Raw genomic sequence first — 21,043 nt, 5'->3', positions numbered from 1 at the left:
CCAGGATCCGTGGAGTTTGAAGGCTGCATCCCCTACTACCTCTTCTTTGGTCCCTTAGACTACTCTTCCTTAGACTACTCTTCCTGACTCTTCCTGATGGGATAATAAGTCAGAAACTCTGCATTATTCTCAGGCTATGTCTAGACTGACGGCAACAAATTCACTGCCGTCAGATTGATTTATCCAGATTGATTGAGCAGAAGTGGAGACCCACTCAATCGATCCGGAAATCAACACTATTAATCCACCTCCACCTGGTGGGAGTAATGCGGTGTCGACGGAAGCACATTTCCCATCGGCGCAGCAAACTGAAGACACCGCGGTAATTAGGAAGTCAACAGGAGATACGCAAACTATTCTATGTAGCTTGCGTATCTCCCATCAACTGCCGCCGAATTTGGCAGCAAGTGTAGACATAGGCTCAGTTTTCTGCCTCTGCTTCTGCAAATGTTACTACGGGAAGGTAAGTTCTTTCGGTAAGTTCTCACAGGACAGCATCATGATGCTGGAGTATTTATTATAGCAACAGGTATTTGAGGAAACAAATTCATGTGTATTGAACGTCACTTATACTGTGCACATATCTATTTATCTATCTAGCTATATATGAAACACAGTGCACCAGAACAGGATGAAATCATTTTGGTGGTTTCTTCCCTTCCTTACACCATTCACTCTCCCAAATTTTAATTGGATTCCCCTTGACTATGCAGATAAAGATGAAAAATGAAAAAAAGGCCACTACCTGTCAGAAAGAGTCACTACAAATTTCACATCATAAGAGTATCAACTTAATTAATTTTAAAGTATCTATCACTGTAGCAACTAAAGGGATACCTTGCATCAAAAAGTTGTCATCACTTCCAGGTGGCCTGGAAGACTTGGACTCAGGGATCAGGTTGTTTGCATGTTGGGAAGACAAATGAACATACACAGATAATGTATTTTAATATTCCAAATGCTGTGATACCTTTCATCACATCACAAGATACTGCTATTTCCAGTTTTCATTTACTCATAACACTCCTTGGCATATCATTCCATCTCGGGGGGCAGTGTGATGTATGCCGTATCAGGAAAAAATAGTTTCTTCCCTCCCCTACTCGATCTGGTTTTGTATCTTTTCCCTTTTCACCTTTGTCAGTGATTTGTCTGATTAGATGGTAGGCCAAATAAATTATCTTCTTGCATGCTTTTAAAGAACTTACATCACTTCCTGGTGCTTTGTCCTGCACACTTCCCTTTTTGCCAATGATAGTTCTGAGGGTAGTTACTTTTAGCACATTCTCAGTTGTCTACCATTGCATTGTCCATACAAATAGTTACTACTGCTGCCCTCAACAGTAGTAACCATTTTTATACTATCCACTAGCTTTACCATCCATACTTTCTGACAACTCTTCCATTGTAAATATTAGAGCAGACAGTGCTATGCATAGCTTTGCCCAAGTTTCCCCTGGTTATGCTAACATTTTGAACATCTGCAGAGTCAATGAGCACGTTACGTGCATTCTGAGTCTTGTGGTGTGATTTTGGGAATAAAGAATACATAATTCTCTTTTCTTCTCAACCTTGTTCTGGGCTCTCTCACACAGATCTTACAATTTTTCATTTGGGAATGTGCTGTATAGCTATATGTCCTATGCCTCTTAGTAAATAAGAACTGGGCCCAAAGTATTTTTATTTTATTCTGTAAAATTTGTTATGTTTTTACTGAAATGGTTCGATTTCAATAAGTGCCATTCGGTAGGTAAATACTACAAGATTCTTCAAGGACTTTACAATATATTCTTGTAAAGTATCATTCCATAGGCATAGGTAAACATGAAAATATATAGATGAAGGAAGAAAAAAGCCATAGAAGTTGGTAGCTTAATAAAATAACTAAGAGTATATCATAACATGCTCTTAGGAAAGGGCTGGTACTTTATCTGAGTTTGTCCTTGAAAATGGAGCTATTCAAGCAGTTCCAATGTGCCTGAGAGGCACAAAAGGAAAACACAGGTCAGTGAGAATCACGAACATTTTTCAATAACCGGTTTTCTAAGTGTTAAGATTAGAAAATTTAGCAGCATTGTTCTTAGTATACACCTGCTGTATTGTGTAGACATGTTTTCATAGCTCTCTTGGCAAAGGAGGTCTCACAAAAAGCCAACAGAAAGATCGGTTGAACACTTAAATGGAAAAATCAACACAAAATTATTTTAGAAAGCTTGATCAGTGCTCATTGCTTGTTCACTGGAATGGACGTTAGAGTTCTGACATTGAAAATTCAAGGTAAAATGGAAGCGTGAAAAAGATACCTAATGATCACAATTCAAATTTAAGCAATAGGAAATCTGCCTGGACTTCATTTGGCCTTTAAACTTAAATAGACTATCCCAAAAGCAATGACACTAACAATTGTTTGGGCAACCTGTAATCTATGCATAGATAAAATTGTATAATTTAGCTCGGACTTGGGTATTCAGTTTATGGTAGAACAAATGCTCAATGGAAATGAAACATTAACAGGAAAAACGGATCGGTGCCAAATGATAACATATGCCACAGTACAGACAAGTTAATAATTGACAAAGGAGATTTTTTGTTTGTTTCGTTTTGCACTGAATGATATACATTGACAACTATGATATTTCACCTTTTACAACTGGTTAGAGAATACCCGCAAATGACCTTAGCATTATTCATTTAAAAACGGAAACTAGAAAGTATTGAGGCCAGAGTCCATTAATCGGACAATCTCTAGAAGTGCATCTATCCAAATACAAGACGGTGTTCAGCAATGGAATACACATAGCTGCTGGTTGCCATACATTCTGTGGAGATGAGATCTGACGCTAAGGGTTTTGGTAGATGAGGGAGTAGTTTATTCCAAGTGTGGTAGAGTTTAGAAAACCAGGATCTATTTTGTGTATGCCAGTATCTCCCAAGGGAATAGAACTGAATTTCATGCCAGTGAAGAGGGCAAATACAAGCCTAATAATGATTAGGCTGCTGGTGTGCTGAGACCACAGCCTATTATGCTGTTTAATATTGTCTCATTGTTTCCTTGTACTCCCCTGCTGGTCTGTCAGTATCCAGCTGTTATCTCTTGTCTTTGGGGCAGGGACTGTCTTTGTTCTGTTTGTACAGCACCTAGCACAATGGGGTTCTGGTCCATGAAGGGGCTCTAGGTGCTATGGTAATGCAAATAATAAATAATAATAAGACCCCGTACACCACTTGAGCCCTACATAAGGCCTGCATTAAAGGCTTATATGATGGAGTGAGCCTTATGTGGACACTGCATCAGGGTCAATTTCACCCTTAATGAAGTTCACACGAATTGATAGATCTGTTGTTTTTAACTGCTGCTGATCAATCAGTGTTCACTTTCTAAATACTGGACTTGGATTTCACTCCTGTTTAGATGATTCTGTCTCACGGATCCTTTTTTTTTTTTCTGTGTGAGAAATTCTGTGGTCTCAATTTAAAGTATTGTTTTTACAGAGCCAATACTGGAGAAATCAAGTCCTTTCCTGACCCTCAACTATACATCTCACCAATATGGGCTGTTGTGTGGTTCTAGCCATTGTGATGACAGTTACCACAAATGTTATGTTCTGCAGTGGCATAGCATAGACTAATGACAGTGCTGATGACATCTTAAGAAAGAGAGACGCTCTGCAGCACCACCTCCTCCTCCCCATTATCATCCGTGGCATACTCTGCCTCCATCAAAAAGGGATCTGTTGTCTGTATATCACAGAATCATAGAAGATTAGGGTTGGAAGAGACCTCAGGAGGTCATCATATTTTGGGGAACATTGGTTAAGGAACTTTAAGATTCTTGTTAGGTGTTACTGTGTTAGATCTATCAGCCATGAGTTCAGTTTAAGGTGCAAACAATCCTGTTGTGTCATCCAAAGAGACCAATCTCCTCCACACCTCTCTGTGCAATGGGGAAGGAAATGCACGCACATGCACATGCACTACTTCCATGATATCATTCAGTTAAGCCCTGGGTCAAGGAAAGGGATTGACAGCAGAGTAAGTGTTATATGACTGTCTGGAAGTGGATTGCTCCAGCCTCCTTTTATTATTTAGGTAGTGCTCTGTGGGCTGGAATAAGCCAGGCAATGGCTAGGACCTGGCTTCATATCAGAAAGGTGCAGATGAGGATTTGATCCCTTTTCTTCAAGCTCATAAAAAAGAGAACAAGGATTTGTGGTTTCTTTATTTTTTAACTTTGAATGGTAGAAGCTATTGGAACTAACAGTGTGATGGTGGCTGGGAGAAAGCATTTATAAGAGAGAAACATGAATCTTCACAATGATTAGTATAGTCTTGACAAAGGCTTGATAGGGCTAGAATGGTTCATGTCTTGCGTGGAAGGCATCCTCTAATTCGTGTGATACATTAAGTGTCTTGAACAATGTAATTTGGTCCTGGCATTTTTTTTTCCACAGGACCTTTCTGTGTATTAGATTTCTCCTACGAGGCTGAAGCATTACCAGTGGCTCCTACTTGATTTATGTCAGTTCTTAATGGGGGCTGATTATTTTTCTCTCTAGGGGAACATGAGAAATGCTCTTATCTTGCCTTCCATTTAATTGCCTGGAGTGTAAAGTAATTTTAGGAAAACAGCCATCCCACTGGCATCTGTGCACCTGGGGTGAGCCTAACAGATCAAAACAACCTTGTCAGATGTATGTGAACTGTGGGGGATAAGTACCTAAGTGGGCTGGTTTGTGTCTCCAGTTCACTTTTACTTTACCCTACTTTGAAATGGTCTTTTTGACACTTTTGTCCTTGGCAGATTCAGAGAAAAGCGTTTGACAAAAGGACACTCTAGAAGGCTATATATTGTCCTAGATTGCCTGAAAGTAGTTTCTGCCTGATTTACTTTCCTGACGTATCATAATGATGTGAAGACTGAAACTACACCACTTTTCCATGATTTCATACTAAAGATGCAGCAGGTGGATACTCAGCTATGGAAAATATGGTATGGTTAGGACTGTAGGTTTCTCATGGGTGTGAAAAAGTCATAGATAGCCTTATTTTCCCATTTGTCTGTATTTTTTTTTTTTTTTTTTTAAATCTGTGACTCGCTCCCAAGTGGTAGCTCCTGTGGCCCCTGTCCTGCGGGGCTGGACTTAGCACCCTGCTCTGGGTATTGCAACATGGCATGTGGGGTTGCAGTGGGCTGCTCAGGTTTGACCTGGCTATGCCTCCGTCATGAACATGGATGAGGGGGCAGGCCAAACCAGAGCTATGATGGGACCCCATGCGCTGGGTTGCAAAACCTGGAGCAGGAAGTCTGGATCAACCCTGGTGGGGGAACACAGGATCCACTGCTGCCTGGTGAGTGCAGAATGGGCTAATTCTCCAGCCTCCCAATGCCCCAGGCTTTCCCTCTGCACCAGGCTGGGATTAGGGTTGTGGTGCTGGGGCAGAGGATGCTGGTCTGGGTAGTCGATGCCCCCTCATATGTCAGGGCATTTGTTATAAAAAATCATGGAACAATCAATAAACCTGTGACTTTCACTAAATTTACCATGGCTGCTCTGTGATTTTTGATTAAATAAAAAATGCCGTGACAAATCTGCAGCCCTAGGTGTGTTATTTCGTTAATGAAATATAGTTTTGTTACTTTAATTACATTTCATCTTGTTAAAATAATCTAGTCCTGACTCCTAATAATGCATTAAAATGAATTTGCTTTTGCTTAGGGAAGATACCTATCAGATGGGGACAGATTCTCTGCTGCATCTGATACCCTGATAGCGCTCTGCAAAGGATCCTGTGGTGGTTTCCTGCACATCAGGCTAGTTCTACCTTAGCTGCAGTGTAAGTTAGAGCAGCTTGAAGGAGAGAGTTTAGGATCTGGTTATGCTGATTCTGTGCCAGCTCCAACACTGGGGAAATCCTCAGCCAGATGAGATCTGACTGGGTCGCAACCCTTTGCATTGCCAGCATAGCAAAACAGCCCACTCCCATGGTGTGGACTTGCCTTTGCACTGTAGCTCTACCAGCTGCTGGGAATGATGGTGGCAGATTTTTTTTTTTTTTTTGATATAGACAGTGGCCTATCAGATCTTTTTGTGGTTAAAGGACCTGTGCTCATCTGAGGAAGTCTTGCCTGTTGCAGCCACACAGGAGAAAGAGATTTTTGATCCTGTCTAAACAATCACTAATCTGGCCACAGTGTACAGTACTGTTAAGCCTCCTTTGGTCTGGGAAGAAAGATATTATGTACAATGGCTGCAATTTTCAAAAGCACCTATGCAATTTAAGAACACAGGTCTCGTAGACTTTCAATGCATTTCACGTTTCAAAGCACTGTGCAGGTATTAACTAATTAATCATCAGCATACCTTTCTGAAGGAGGTGAAAATACTACCACCCCATTTTACAAATCAAGGAAACTAAGGTAGAGAAGTGAAGTGACTTGTTCAAGTGAATCAGTTGTACAGCCAGGATGAGAATACAGATCCTCCTGAATCCAAACCTAGCTGTTAGTCCTCTAAACCAGGTTGCCATGAAATATATCCATTTTTTGACTTTGTAACTGTGCTGGACTGAAGGGTACAGTCTCTCTTAGTTTACTTTTCTTTTCAAAATGAGCAGTACAAACTCCACTTTAGTTTGATAGTTTTTGTAGTGAATTTTCTAATCTGACTAGTTTTCATGCATACTGAAAGTAAACTGAGCCAAAAGAGGTCTGAAAGTGATTTGTGTATTGATTTGACAAGAGACCAGTGCTTAATTTGTGTCAGGGCTTGCCAGGGCTAAGCTCTGGCACCTCTGGCTTGGCAGTTCATAGCCCCGGCACCTCTGGGCTTGCCGCATCAGTTATGAATGTAACAAAATTGCTTGAGACCCAGCACCTGGATTGTTTGAGCCCCTTCACTCCTTTCATTACAGTTAATTAAGCACTGCAAGAGACTGAATTTATAAAACTCGGTTAGGCTGTTCTCAGTGTTGTCAGATGACAGAACAAGGCACAATGGTCTCAAGTTGCAGTAGGAGAGGTTCAGGTTAGATATTAGAAAAAACTTTTTCACTAGGAGGGTGGTGAAGTACTGGTATGGGTTACGTAGGGAGGAGGTGGAATCTCCATCCTTAGAGGATTTTAGGGCCCAGCTTGGCAAAGCCCTGGCTGGGATGATTTAGTTGGGCTTGGTCCTGCTTTGAGCAGGGGGTTGGACTAGATGATCTCCTGAGGTCCCTTCTATCCTGAATCTTCTATGATTCTAAAACTTTTTTCTCTAAAATTTGGATTAAAATTGCAGTGAGATTGCTTTTGAGATCTGTTGCTTAGTTTACAAGGAAGCTTTTCAAAATCATAATTTACAAAGGATATGGAAAGAAAAGTAAATTTCTTTTAAATACGTGATTCAACATGTTATCCAGATGTTCCCCACTAACCTGTCAGGGAACTGGCAGAGGCATACATTGATAGTTCTAAAACGTGACTTAGTAAATTACACAAAGGAATGGAAAAAATCCCAGGATCTAGTAAAATTCTTTCTCAATGAAATAAAAATCATTGAAAGGAGCTTTTCCCCCTATAGAGTGTTTTATTTAAAAGAACATACTTCCCAAATGACACATTTTAAAATATTCTGACAAGGTATATCAGGGGTTTGCTTGTCCTCTGCTGGAAGCCATGCTGTCTTGACACACCCAAGCTGGGATAAAAAGACAAGTGAATTCAGACCTCTGAGAGCTGCCTAGAAAGGCTAACCAGGATCAGCTGCTGGTGAAACCATCAAGAATTGGTCCTCCAGCAGCTAGAAAGGCCAAGAGCAGGCAAAAGCCAATCAGGGCCCATTGGGCAAGATAAAAAGGACTGGCTGTTTCCTCTAATGGTTAATTCTGAGTGAAGCTGAGGTAGGAGAGGAAGTATTTCTCTTGTCTTAACTCAAGAAACAGAAGCTGGTTAGGGACCTTACTCTGATTGTATCTTTTGGTTGGAGTAGTAAAGGACTGTTTTATGTTATGGAATTTAAAGACCAGGTGGCCATTCTGAGTTAAATATCAGTTTATTGTTGTAAAATTGATGTGAGCTTGCTTTGTGAGATGCCCCACTGGTACAGGTGAGTCTGTCTCAGGTACAATATGGGTATCTTATAAAACTTATTTTTGACTCTTAGGAAGAGGTTTTCACTATTTGATCCAATCCTCTCTTATGGGTTCTAATATGTAAAGGAGAGTAGCAGACTTCTGTAGGCTTCACTGAGCTGATAATATACACAAAGGTGAGCTAAGCCAATTTTTATTTGGTATAATGCAACAGTGAGGACAACTGGCACAAGAATGGCTAGATCTGCTGGAACATATACTTGCAAAAAGTTTTCCTGCTTTGTGAGGATAGACCACTAGATACAAAATCAGTGGACCATATAGACAAATTCTCTACCTGTATTAAGGAAGCTGCAGATATGGGCTAATATAATTAATAGTATGTTAAGCAAAAATGTTTTACAAGAGCATTGGAATTACATTTTTCTAGACTAAAGCCCTGAATCTACAGACACTTATGCCTGTACTTAACTAATAGTCTAGTTCTGTAGATTTCAGTAGGACTTCTCCTGCTACTAAAGTTAAGCATGTGTAAGCAAGTATTTGTAAGACTGGGGCCCACTTATATTGGACCAGGTTGTGCCCTTATTTATACCAAATATATCTGAGACAAGGTTTGCATAACACAATGATACAAGAGAACTGTGTTTCCAAAAAGCAATTTTTGAGCATATAAGAACTTAGTGAATATGGTGCAATGGGGGAAGAAGTATTAAATCTATCTGTGGAAGAATGTTTGTTTATTTGAAAAGCTATGGTTAAAGTACAATGAACTATATAATTCCAAAAGTAGCCTCTGTCATTTTATAAAGGACTGCTCAATGATCTAAAGATAAAATAAGAATATGGTAAGAACCAAATGCTGTCAGATTTGACTTTCAGATAAAAAAATAAAGGGAGTTAATGTGAGCCAAAGTAGTTTACAGGGATATATTAAGGAGAAAGAAGAAACACTAGAAAGAGAACAGAGCAATTAGAGGTGATAGGTGACTTTTATCATTCTAAAATGGCTGAGCTACTGGCCTCCTTTTAAAATTGACCTTTAACAAGAAAAGTAAAGCAAAATGGGTATATGAACAATTACAACTATATCTTTCCATTGTTCTCTGCATAGTATTCTCATTGAAGTCAATGGGAGTCTGGCACAAGGATCAGTGACAGTAGATGGTCCTTGGAGAAAAATGAAGACTTTTTAAATACAGTGTAGCTGTTGATAAAAATGAGGTAAGTGAATACTTGCAAATTTGCACCTGTTCTCGTCTGTGGACAGGGAGCAGAACTTCAGATGCCAATTCGATGTCACTTTCGCGTGTTACTTCAGCACTAAGTGGCAAACCCTCCTAGATATTGCACAGAGTGTAGGTCTCTCTCAAAGGACCTGGGAGAAAGGAACGATGCTGACGGGGGCACGAAGCAGGTGGAAGTGAAATGGGTGAATCTGTGCAACAGCAGATCCTCCAGTCAGGTGACTTTGTGAAGTTGTGGCAATGGACAGCTGATTTCATTCTAACTCCATCTATCCCTTTCTGTCTTCTCCTCACCATGGGCCATTTCTTCCCCTTTTCCTGCTTTAGATTTCCCTGTTTTTCAAATGCAGAGCTGCATTACTGGCTAAGGCTCCTATTTGGAATAGCCTGTAAGCATGCATTTAAATCCATGCCTATTTGAGGTATGTATTTAAGCATGTATTTAAATCAATTGATTTCAAAGGGAACAGATTTCCTGAATAGGGATACTTTCCTTTGGGGCCCAAGAAGGCAGTTGAATAAGTTAGAAATAGAACTTTAGCTCATATGCTATGGAAAAAATGGGCTATTCAAATATAACTTCATTGCCAACTGGCAAACTCACTGCAATATGTTTTTAGGTTTCATTTGTCTAAATATTAATTATTACTTATTTGTATTCTGGTAGTGCCTGGGAGCTCTAGTCATGGACCCAGATCTCACTGTAGTGAAGCTCTGGAAGAGGCTTCCAACTGAGGTTTTTAAGAACAGGTTACACGAACACCTGTCATGGGTGGTCTAGGTTCACTTGGTCCTGCCTCAGTGCAGGGGGCTGCACTCGATAGCTTTTCAAGGCCCCTTCCAGTTGTACATTTTTATGATTCTATGATTGTGCTAGGTGCTGTACAAGCAACAAAAACATGGTCCCACTACCAAGAGCTTACTTTCTAAGTAATTAATATTTAATGCCAACAGCATTGTCAACAACTAAAAGACAAATTAGGATTAAATTAAATTTCATTGTTTGCTGCTTCCCTTGAATCTACCTTTGACTTAATCTTTGCTGCTTTTCTGTTGCATTTGTCTCACAGCACATTGCAAGCAAGCAATTGTTTAACAAGCATTAAACAGCTAAACTAATAAACCCTGTTTTCAAAAAATCATTAAGCTGTTGATTACAACACTGAGCTTCCTTGTGCTTGTTTCTCTCTTGAACTGGCTGTCAGGAATTGTTTGAAGTCAGAGTAAAAATTGTTCGGCAAAAACTGATATATCCTGTTTAGGTTTTTGGATTATGATGAAATTTGTTCTTAATCTAAATTTTAAAACTGCAGCATTTAATCTGAAAATGAAATAACCTAATCCTAAACCACACCTTAATTTTTATGAATTCATTTTAAAGTAATTTGTAATCTGAAGGGGGAGGGAGTAGCTAAGGCCTATTAATAGCTGTTTTGTGTAACAAATGTAGCATAGAGGAACTGAGGTCCAGCTTGCACACATACTTGTTTATATTATAAATTAATGTGGATGCCTTTGATTGGTTATATGGTAGAGCCAATCATCTCCTATCAAATGTAATACTGGAAGCACTAGGGTAACTAATTATGCAGTCACTAGTAAGTATCTAGATGAAAAAAGATTAACTCCTCACATCCTTCTTTTTTCCCCACTAACTGCAAAATTTAAAATCTAAGAAACTTCAGACAAGAATATTCTGTGCAAAAACATCAGCGCCATGAAATATTAAGTTACATTGTTCTTATATTTTCTACCTGATAAATAGATTAGTATGTTCTAAATTGAAATTACTCATTAGATTGCTTTTAAGCATTGCTCTTCATATTTACATCACTATAAAAACAATTTGTAAGTATCAAAATTTGTATATCAGTCATTTGTGTGATCCTAAACTTAAACATCAAGATTTGCGCTCTTACCTTGTTTACATGGTTCCCTTAGCAATGCATAAAGGTTACAAAGAAAAACTTGAACGGTTCCTTTTCTCTTTCTGTCTGGCTTCAGTTTATGAATTAGTGAAAATCATCCATATATATCGTCTTAGTTTTCCAGTATTGTTAATTAAAAACAAACAGATTTACACTTTGTTGCATTTAATGTTGATCTATTCAATATTCCTTTATGATATTTAACAAAAATAGGGACTTCTTCTGTAGATGCCAGTAGATATACTGTTTTTTTTCTATCTAAAACAAATCTTTTTGCGTAAGAACATTTAAAAATATATTCTTTAAAATATTGAATTCCACACTAAACAGTAATTGATTGTAGTATCCACCACTGGCAATTTATTATCTCATTTGATATGTTGGCTGAGAATGCTGATGATGCTGTGTACATTGATGGCAATTAGCAAATAATAATGAATAGTTATGTTGCCTCTGTGTGTGCAGAACTCCATCTACACTGGGAAGTAATATATTTTAGCAAACAAAATATGGGGCAGATATGCAATGTGTATTGTGGCCCTGGAAGGACTGAGGATGATTAAGGATGCAGTGTGTTTCTGGTGAGAGTGGCACTTGAGGTATAATCACAGGCACAGATTTAGATGGTCACAACTTGCTAAGACACCCCTGTGCAATGTAGTGAATCTGCAGCTGTGAAGCACTATGAGGGCCAAGTGATAGACTACTAGCAGAATCATAAGACTGATAGAGGGAGGAATATTTCTCTCAGATCCCTAACACTAGTGTGTATATGAGCACATCCCATTCTCATTTAGCAGATACTGGGAGTAGTGGACTTGTCTCTGTATTTTCCTTATTTTCACTGTGGCACAATTACACTGATATTCAATGTTGACTGTAATGATACATTTACTTGCAGTAACTCAACAACTACATGTGTCTGTGCTGTACAGAGTTTCATACAAGATGTGGTCCCTGGTAAACAAGGCAGGCAAAGGATGGAATGCAAGTTGAGTGGAAGCCATTTACATCTCCAGTTGTAGCTATTGTCTTTATAAATGTCTCCATTTAACAATTATTCTATATTTTGTGATGCTTTGAAAAGGTAACTGGAAGGAGACTAGTAGTGGATTTAATTTGGGTTAGGGTGGTCCTTCTGTCTCCCCACAGTGGCCCCTGTCATGGCCTGCTACTCGGTAAGTCATGATACTCCGAGCTTGAAGGCAGAAGAGTATCTTCTGAGATCTGCTTCACTCATTGTATGGCCCATAGTCTCCTAGCAGAATCATAAGTAGCAGCATTGAGGCGCTGTTCTGTCCACTTTCTGCTTTGATGCTGTCTGCTTTTTTTAGCATGCCGGGTTTATTCATGTCCAATCATGTGCACTTGTGGATTAGTTATTCTACCTGTTGTCAGAAAAAATGCCCACAAGCAATATGCATTTGAACTACCTCACATGTACGGCACGCAGCCAATACAGCTCATTAGTGAACAGAGCCCACTGTGTGATGTACAAACCATTCAGTGATTAGGACACATTGGATTGCAAAAAAAGAGTAAGTTCCACATTTTCAATACAGTCCACTAATTTTGGTCTCCTTTATTAAACTGCATTTTCTGTGGCCCTGATTCAGGAAAGGATTTAAGCCCAAATTTAACTTTAAGCATGGCTTAAATCCTATTGACTTGAAGTTAAGCATGTGTAAATGCCCTGAAAGAAGATACATTCCTGAATCAGGGCCTCTTTTTGTGGTGATGAGCTATTATTATTGGATCTCTGATTTACAGCAGAACCTTCACAGTTCATAGCTTTCAAATGTATACTGTAAACTTTTGTTAGAAAGTTTGTCGGAAGTAGTATATCTCCATTAAAGGAAAATACAAAAAGTGGGTGGGGAGGAGACTACCAGATTTTGGACAGGTCAGTTACTGTCATTTTTCATTTCCTGTGTGTCTGAAAGAACACAAAAGGTTTTAAATGGAGAATTTGCAATACTGCTTTTGAAACTATGTATTCTTTGGAATACACTGCTATCTTGTGACAAAAGGGAGAATTGCAGTCCGAAAAAGGGCTTCTCAAACTGTCAAAGCCCAAATGCGTGTGATTTGAGCAATTTACTTTCAGTGATTCAATAAACATGTTTGTTTGTGTCTCACAACATTTCTAAATATGTAATATCTTGCATACGGAAGTGGAGTCATAAAAGCTTATATAGTTATTAACCTCTCCCTTAGTGCTAAGAAGATATAGGCTTTCTCTCCTTGTGATATCTTGCATCCTAAAATAAACTGGAATGCTTGAGTTTACAATACTGATTATTACATTAGAATCTGAGGCCAGAGTATTCTCCATGCCTTTGATGCTAGAATTTGCTTCCCCTTCTGGTCAAACAGAGCAACGTGCGTGTGTGTGCGCCAAATATATTTTGGAAATATTTGGTAATGTTGAACTGTTTCTCGAATTCATGTTTTTGTTTTTGTCACATAATTTGGGTTAAAAAAACAACCCCTCCACCCCCAAATATCTCCCTCCCCCCCAATGGAAATTGCTGATTTTGACCTTTTTTAAATGAAATATTTTGATTTGATTTTTTTTTTTTTTTTTTTAAGAATGAAACTACTTTTATTTCAACCATTTTAAAATCTGATAAAGGAAATTTTGAAACAAAAGTTTTGATTATCAAAAGAAAATATTTTGTTTCCTTGAAACTGATTTTTTTTTTTACCCCCCAAAATTTTCAGTTAGTTCAACCCCAAATATTTTTTAACTTCTTGAATTGTCAGCAAATCAAAAAATTCCATTGTTTGCCCAGATCTAGTGCAGAGTATGCAATATGTATTGTGTGGATTAGAGATCATAAGTGCAGATCAGTGAGGAAAATTATGCCATATATGTGCATTCATTATTTCTCACTAGTTCCATGAGAATAATGTAGGGTTTTTTTAGGAAATGAAATTGAATTTTTATGGTTCTTGGATTCTCTCTAACAAATATCTATTTTCTGGTTGATAACCTGTCCTTTGTCAGAACCCTAACTGATTCTTGATTACTATCTTTCTTTTTAATAAGATCTAGTTGGAGGATACTTAGGTTTTGGGATTTGCTGTTTGTTCCTGTTTTGTCTGGAACACTTGCAACTTTAAAACAAAGGAATTAGAAAACCCTAAAAAGTAGTAACTTCATTACACGATGACATCATCTTCTATGTCCATTCTGGGCAGGTAGGCCTGACCTCAGGTGGTTAGCCGAGGCTCTACTGGTGCTGTGACATCCATGCTGCCATTTTTTTAGCAGGCTACCTGGCACTCTGGTAGTGCAAGTCTGTCTACTGAGCCTGGGAAGCTCGCTCCAAGGTGTGGGGTAGACATACCTTTTCTATAGTGTCTGAGTGCCTGTTTTCTGAAGATGTGCAGTGGTGTTGTAGCCGTGTCAGTCCCAGGATGTTAGCAAGACCAGGAGGGTGAAGAAATATCTTTTTATTGGACCAACTTCTGTTGGTGAGAAAAAAGGTGCCATTTGGAAGAGCTGTGTTGCTCAAAAGCTTGCTTCTGTCACTAACAGAAGTTGGTCCAATAAAAGATATTACCTCACTGATTCTGTACCCCAAAGCAGCACACTGTAAACCCCATAGTCGTCATTTTTGTATGGTTATAATAATTCATATTAAGCACACCATGTAAGATAGCTAATGAAAGGTCATAATCTGCTAAATCCCATTGTGCTGTCAAAATATGCATATTGGTAGTATGTATCACGTTATAAGATTTTGCTGTTACAATACGTTGTTCGCTTGCTAATAATAGCAGAGGAGGCACTCCCACCCAGGAGGGGCTCAGCATCCATCAATCTGCAAAGGAGTTGTAAACAAAGAATTTACAATACAATGACTGTTGCACAGACTATACAATAGAGACTGCTCAACTCTGACTCTCTCATGAGAAGGATTAAGCAACCTGGTGACCAAGAATATCCAGGGGGCTCTGTTTAGATTAATGTCTAGTGAGGGGTAGGGGTAGAGCTGGGTGTGTGTGGGGTCACTTATTGTCCGTTTACAACATTGGCATACAGGTTGCATAGCTCGGCCTTTAGTTTAGATAAGCTCTCAGTTATGTGGATGCTTATCAGAAGTGTATCCAAACCCTTCCCCACTTTTTTCCCTCCTTCTCAATCCCCCACAAACCCTTGATTCCCTGTGGAGTCAGAGAGGCAATCTCTATCCCAGGGTTTGAATAGTGCTCCTTTATATGGAGGCAGGCTAGACCACAGATCTCTGTCTAGGTCTGTGCTGCAAAATGTGATCATGACAAGATTTGGCCCAGTGTTGGGTGTTATGATGTATTCAGTGTATTGCATCAGATTTACTTTTTTTTCTTTTTGGCTATGTTTTCCCCATTAAAAATCCCACTTGCGAAGTATTGAGATCAAATGTACATAAATTAAGGCTTAATGGAGTTTTTCCGGGTTGTTTGATGGGGTGTGTAATCTCTACACTGGGGAACCAAGGGTTATCAAACAACTCTGGGCCCAGAAGGCCCTGCCCAGCTGCACTGGCTGAGCATGCTTATGATGGGAGTAGCGCTCAAAAAGAAGCAACCCAGGTCAGTCAGGGTGGACAGGGCAAGGGAACAGTCCTATGCTGTTAGCTCCCTCAGAGGCCACACCACATGGACAAGTCCTCACTGCCGAGCAGCAAATTCCACAATGGAGACTGGGAATGGTGGGCTGTGACTCATGGACAAGAGCCTCTGTATTGCTGCCAAGGAGCATCCCCGCTTGGTGAGTCCATAAGCAGACTCTGTGATTTGTTTGGAGGGGCAGAGGCCCTTGTAGGAAGCGACCTAGGAAGTAGGCGTGGGGGGTGACAGGGTTTGCCCTAGGCCATGTATCTGACCTGCCGGTCACAGGGCTTTAAGTTGGAGTCTAGTGGAGCAGGGAGGGCCCAGGCTCCCCTTCCACTGGCCCCACTGACTCTCACCACTGAGTAATACTGCCACAGACTCTTGGCATTAGGTGTCACTATCAGGCTCAGACACCAACCCTCCCACCCAACAACTGTTGGAGGACATGGGCAATAACTCAGTCCCGATGAAGGGGCAGCTAACCCACCAATTTAAAAACAGCCATGGGAGATCATGAGTACAGAAAAGCTGCTTAAGTGGATGAGAGAGCCAACGGCAGGCAGCTTAGCAACAACAGCCGGGTCAGATACTGCAATAACAAGCAGCCCAGCCGCAGCAGCTACTCTGAGAGTTGGTGGCACAGAACCAGGAGCAACAACAATGCCTTATTCAACAGGTAGCAAGGCTCCTACAGCCCCAATGGGCCATCTTATTCCACAGCACTAGGACCTTCAGCTGCTCATCAGTCTTGCAAAAATGGGCCCTGGGGACAAAGCAGAAGCCTTCAAGCAGAAGGTCACTGCAGTATGCTGGCCAGAGGAACACTGGGCCACCCTCGTAGTTGATGGGACCCACCTAGGCTCCTTACAGGGTGCTGGATTACGTTGAAGTGTAAACATTCATTTGAGACTATACAGATCTCAACCCCCAAGACATTCTGTCAATGATACAGGAAGGAAAAATACATACCTGAAACTGAAAGAACTGTGCTGGTGCTGGCTGAAGCTTGAGAAGCAGACTGGAGTGCAGGTAGCGGAGACCATTGTGCTGGAGCACTTCGTCCAGGTTCTCTCAGCCAGCGGGAGAAAATAGGTGCAACATCGACTGACAACAGTGGTGGAGGCCATAACCTTTATGGGGAGGCTGGACTCTTTGCATCCACATAGTTCTCCAACATCTAAGACTGAGGCACCAGAACTCAGGGCGTCAATCCCTAGCAGGAATCAGGCTGGGAGGGGAGGCCGAGGGTTGCTGAATGGGCCGCTCCCTTTCAGGTTGCTCCTGCCTGGAGGTCGGAGGCCACAGCTTCATCACCAAGGTAGAGCTGAGAGGGGACAGAGTCCGCCCCAGACTATATATCTGAACTGCCAGTCACAGGGCTCTGTGTTAAACCTGGTGGAGCAGGGAGGGCCTGGGTTCCACTACTACCAGCCCACTGACTCTTGCCGCTTGGTAGTACCATTGCAGACTCTTGTCACTGGGTGATAGTCACAAAGTGTCACCACTGCGCAATGCTACCGGGCTCAGACACTGAACCTCCCGGACAGGTTGGCTAGTTTTGTTTTTTGCTTTTGCTTTTCTGATACTAATCAGATTTTTCTCATTACTTTTGGTCTGTTTAATCTTTGTAATGAATTAAAACATATGGCTGATGGGCTGCATTTCTTGCTCTTGGGCTCATTAGTTACAATGCTTTTATTCCTTTGGCCTGAAAAAAGGGGGGTGGTGTTTTTTTTTTTTTTTTTTTTTTTTTTTTTTTTTTGTTTTTTTTTTTTAAAGCTTGGTTATCTGCCTTGTCCTGGTTTTCAAATTAAATCTATTCTTCTAAACTTGGCTCTGTCTAAAGAAGTAAATCCAGACTCTGTAGTTACTGGTACATTACACTAAGAGTTTGTGTATTTAAAGATCTCTGGGTAACATTTACTGTACATGTATCCTTTCCCCAGTAGCAGTATTTTAGCTGTTTCATTGCTGCTTTCCAAATTAGATATTTATAAACCAGATGGCAAGTGGTCTGACATTTCAGTTTGATTTATACCAATTGAAATTGACAGCCTCATGTCAAAGTATGCTAATCCTTAATTGGAAAGCATATCCCTGTTGGACTACTGAATTTGTTTAGCTTTAATTGAAGAAGACTGCCTGAGAATCTCTGTAGAGATCCTCTAACACAAAGCAGACTAGACAAGCTAGGCAAACAGTGCCTTTCTCTGAAAAGATATTTGAGAAGAAATTGAAGCTCCCCTTTTTAAAAATTATATATTATTCACATAGTATTTCATTCAGGGGCAACACCTTTCCTAGACCCTGAGAAAGCAGACACTAATGATGCCAAAGATGTGCTGGGTGAATTGCAAGTGATTTGGAGGTTTGGCTTGTGCTGATCTCTTGGGTTTGCAAAACTTGGCTGGAAACATGGGTGTTAATCTCTCCATGGCAGTGCTATAGAGGTCCTTACATCCAGAAGGTTAGGGGGCTCTGTAAGGGCTACTAGTGCGCGTGGTTCCTTTCTCTCATCGGCCTGCAGGGAAATGAGATTGAAAGGAAGCAGCAGGGGATACCAAAGAAGAGGACCAGCTGGGATTGAGTCTTTCTAGTTATCTGGGGATCTGAGAGAGAAGCTGGGTTCTGTTCTCAAACATTATTTGATGGAGGGGGGCGGGGGCTATGATGGAAAAAAAAATTGTTGATCCCTTCCCCTGCTTCCCTCATGTTCTTTTCTTTCCTCACCTTATTTCTTCTCTTCCCTATCCCTCCCCTTTCTGTAGTTGTCATAGGCAGCCAAGACTACATATTTTTGCAACACTTCGGTAAACCTGTGACCAGAAAGGCAGTTAAAAACAATGCCCTAATTGCCCAATGCTGGCACAAATTTGCCGGGGCTTAGGGTGGCTGATAAGCCCATGTGCTGTGCCTGTGTTTTTCCAGCAGTGATATTGCAAATGAAAGTCAACACCAGAGACAGAAGCTGCATTTTCTATCTTTGTGTTTTTTTTTTTTTTTCTCCCCTTTTGTATGCGTTTGTCATCTTTTGCCTTCTATGAAAGGGGATTGGAATTTAACAGGTCCAGCCCATCTCAGCTAATGTCATTCCTTTCACCAAAAAGGACATTTATTACCATCTTTAATACCATCTAAAAGACAGTCAAGATGGTATTTTTTTTTTTTTTTTTTTAAAAAAAACCAAAAAAAACCCCCAAACCCCAAAACCAAACAACTTTCTACGGGGAAAGGGAACAAGGGTGTCAAATCCAGGGGGTCTTGGATATGCCACAGCCTGTAACCAGCCCTTTGGGAGTGACCCCTTTAGTGTGCTGAGCCCCAAGGACCTATACAGGGCAGGCCCATGGCCTCTAAGACTCTGAAACTGGGCCTTTGGGTACCAATAATCCTCTTCTCTCTTCTTAGGCACCTGGAGTGAATCCAGCTAAGCCAGACCCATGGAAGGATTGTACTATACCCCTTCAGGGCACGATGCTTAGTGAGTATTTGCAGTGACACCAGGCAGCCTGTTCAATACTATGCAACAATAAATTAGTTCACTTGGCATGCACAATCTGGAAGTCCTTACCTTAGCATAGAAAGGCAAAGGTTAAGATAGAGTTCAGCCTGTTCAAAGCCAGGCCAGGGCTCCCTTGAGCCATGCTGCCAATGAGGCCATCTTGGATCTCTTGCATCTGTTCTCTCTCTCTATCTCAGTCCCAGGTGTGTCCTGTATTTCTGTGTGCTCAGCTCTCAACCCAGCCACCTGAAACCTTTCCCCTTTGTTCTCTAACTGTGGCCTTCCCTTTGCTTCCCTGAGAGGGATGGTGGGAAATGTCCTTCCTCATGGATTTGTGTGGATGTCCCAGCCACTGGCATTTCCATTCTTTCAGGATCTTCTGTTGATATGGTTAGTTTAAACTAGTACTTTAAGGACCCATTCATACCACCACAGACAGTTATGTGACACAACACCTTGGGTCCCATGCTCTGCCCCAAGAGTGGCTTTTAACCCTTTTGCTCTCCATTCCTAGCAATACAAAGCATGGAGGGAAACTGAGTCATGAATAGGGATCATAAAAATATTACCTAAATTCCCACTTTGGCACAAAGCGATATGGTTAAAATGAAAGCCTTATTTAATAGTTTACATTTCAAATACTTTAACTGTTTTCCTTCCCTTTAACCTGTTAAAGATACAGAAAAATGTTTAATAGTGTGTTTGCCATGCTACTAAGAGGTCTCTGTATACCAAACCCTGACCTTTATTTAACACTGTTCAAATGTTGTACAAGGGCAGGGTCATGTACATCTTTGTCTCTTTGGGCTCATATATTCCATCTAAATTAATACAATATCTCCGCTCACCCCTTTTCCAGGGGAGGGGGAAAATTTTTTCTAAAAAAAGAACGTGGGGGACCCCCCCCCCCGGGCTCTATTTTTCAGTGTGATACAGAAATTTTCATTTTGTTTTACAATTCTTTGAAAAATTTCAACCTGGCCATTTTTCACCAAAATGTTAATTTTGGTTGAAAAGGCATTTTCAAATAGAGTTTTAAAGGAAAATTTTTGGCCAGTTCTACCTCTGAAAATTTCCACAGATGCAACTAATTGCATCTTAAATGCACAACATAGATTAGAATCCAGCTCTCTTATCTGTCTCTGTAGGCGACGTTGGGGTAAAAGCAGTCAAATTTATCTTTGTCACCCAAATCAGAATATACAACTGTATAAATAGGAATTCACAATTTGTCTTCCCACCCCCCCCCCCCCCCCCCCCCCCCCCCCCCCCACTACCAGAAGTGCACTTGAAGCCTGGCATAGGCATGAAATAACAATATTGCCAACTCCAAGCATTCAAAAATCATGAGTTACTCTGCCTAAATAAATTACTTAAAATCATAAGAATTTAAAAAATAATCTGGGGTTTAAATTTGTTCTCTTGTGTTATAGCCTGTAGGGTTCACATTTTCAGCTTTTTCTCTGCAATCATGAGTACTAGAAACTTTTTATAAATGAAATCAGAGATTCACATGAATCCAGGAACTGGAGCTTTAAGAAAAGCTCACAATATCACAAGGCTTGTGATAGAATAATAGTAGCTGGCATTGCTGAAATTACGTGCGTGGGAGGGAAAGAGTTATGTGAATTTTTTGTCTCTTAAAAAGGTTTGATTCATGTTGTGGATGAAGATCATGTTTAATTCACAGA

The 21,043-nt window shown here is 40.4% G+C and overlaps 1 long non-coding RNA gene across 1 annotated transcript; it reads left to right on the top strand.

The window, feature by feature from the left end:
• The first annotated feature begins 7,878 nt into the window (after positions 1-7,878).
• On the top strand, positions 7,879-19,396 carry LOC137141455 (uncharacterized). The gene is made up of 3 exons (XR_010916645.1): positions 7,879-8,087; positions 9,188-9,297; positions 19,259-19,396. It is a non-coding gene; the product is annotated as an uncharacterized lncRNA (long non-coding RNA).
• Positions 19,397-21,043: the final 1,647 nt, after the last annotated feature.

Source organism: Emydura macquarii, unplaced genomic scaffold (assembly GCF_026122565.2).
Source record: "Emydura macquarii macquarii isolate MOO-44397 ecotype Brisbane River unplaced genomic scaffold, CSIRO-AGI_Emac_v2 contig_3062, whole genome shotgun sequence".
NCBI lineage: Eukaryota > Metazoa > Chordata > Testudines > Chelidae > Emydura > Emydura macquarii.
Note: the sequence above shows the minus strand (reverse complement) of the source record. Positions and strands in the feature narration are given on the sequence as shown.